The following is a 1,973-nucleotide window of genomic DNA, read 5'->3' on the forward strand; positions in this document are numbered from 1 at the left end:
CTTGAGCTGTGGAGCCTAGAGAATAATTCGTTACAGTCTTGGTGCAGACGGAGGGAACCCCGGAAGCTCTAAGCTATTTCTGATTAAGCAAACAGAACAGTAATTATAGGAAATTTATACCCATTAACCACCAATTGGCAACACTGACGTCCCTCACCAGGTCCTAACTAGTATTTTGTCACCTGACGATTTAAGGTTTGACAGTGTTGTGTTGGAAGTTCTTTCTGCATCTAATTAAATTAGGCCACCTGTCAGTTTATTAGGATGGATTCAATTTAAGGGTTTATTTGGAAATACGTTTTTATTATTAAGCTCCTCTTTTTGGTTTAAAGTTAAAAATTAACCTTTAAGTGAACACCATGACTTAAATTTAGATATTTCAGGAATTTAAAAAAACTCCGATGTTAGTGTATTTAGAAAGGAAATCCCTTTGCTTCAATTTATTGGGCTGAGAGATGGAAGAAAGCAGTATTTTAAATATTTTGAGCATGAATCAGTCCTTTTTTTTGAGCGCCTCTGAAGTACTTTATTTACTTGTACATATTAATTATGCAAACAGGTGAGTTTCATTGTGGCGTATTCATACACGCACATAATTAATAATCGCTCCCCCTTTTCCCTTTCCTCTACCTCCTCCTCCCCTTCCTTTTCTCTAATAGTCTCCCTTCTACTTTCTTGTCATCTCGGTCCCCCTCCTAGGTTTGTTAAATGAGAAGGAAATACGTAATATGTGACTTTCTGAGTCTGGCTTATTTCCCTTAACATGTTCGACATCACTGACCATTAGAGAGATGCAAATTAAAACAACACAGAGATTCCGTCTTACTCCAGAAAGAATGGCCATCGTCAAGAGATCAAATAATAAATACTGGTGAGGCCTTCTACATTGTTGGTGGAAATGCAAGCTGGTGTAACCATTATGGAAATCAGTACGGAGATTCCTAAAAAAAACTAAGACTAGAAATTTCATTTGACTCATCTATTCCTTTTCTAGGTATCTTCCCTAAAGACAATGACATCATATTACAGCGATACATGCATACTCATGTATATAGCAGCATAATTCATAGCTAAATCTTGGAAGTGTCTTAGCCTTCCATCAACAGATGAATGCCTAAAGAAAATATGGTATTTATACACAATGGAGTACTACTTGGCCAGAAAAAGGATAAACTTCAGTCATTTGTAGGAGAATGGATGAACCTTTAAACTATAATGCTAAGTGAAATAAGTCAGACTTGTAAGCTTAATAACACATGGTTTCTCTTATATGAGAAGCCCAGAATATAAATAAATAGCAAAATAAAAGATAATGGGAAGTGAGATAGATTTTTTTTTTCAAATGAGAAGGGGATCAAAAAATGAAGGGAAGCAGGAAGAGGGAGGGGAAGGGTATTAAAAAAAGGAATTGAGATGTGTATGTATATGTACCAAGGTACTAATAAATAAGTGAAAACAGTTACAACTGATCCAAGATCTAATTAAGGATCACGTGTCGCACTTAGTTGCCAGGTCTTGTTAGTCTCCTTTAGAACAGCCCCCTTTTATTTATTTTTTAACAAACACTTTAATGTGTCATACACCAAGGCAATATATGTGATACCACAGAATTTCAGCATTGTTTGGCTTGAAAACTGTTACCGTTCTGTGCTGTGACCTTTCTTCCATCTGGAAGTATATTTCTTTTTATACTGAGGATCGAACTCATAACCTTGTACTTGCAAGGCAGGTGCACTGTCCCTGAGCTAAATCCCCAGTCCCAGAAATACATTTCTAAAGTAGTTTGTATTTTGATCTTACCAGGTGCCAAAGTTTTAAAGACTTTTTCCCTTTAAATTAGAAACTTGTTCCTAGGGTGGATACAAGATTGAAATGTTTTAATATCCTTTGGATGACATATGATTAGTGCCATAATTGTGTAATTACAAATGGAGCCACCCATACTATATAGTTCTTTTTTTTTTTTTTTTTTT

Source organism: Fukomys damarensis, unplaced genomic scaffold (assembly GCF_012274545.1).
Source record: "Fukomys damarensis isolate Sample0158 unplaced genomic scaffold, DMR_v1.0_HiC HiC_scaffold_17, whole genome shotgun sequence".
Classification (NCBI taxonomy): Eukaryota; Metazoa; Chordata; class Mammalia; order Rodentia; family Bathyergidae; genus Fukomys; species Fukomys damarensis.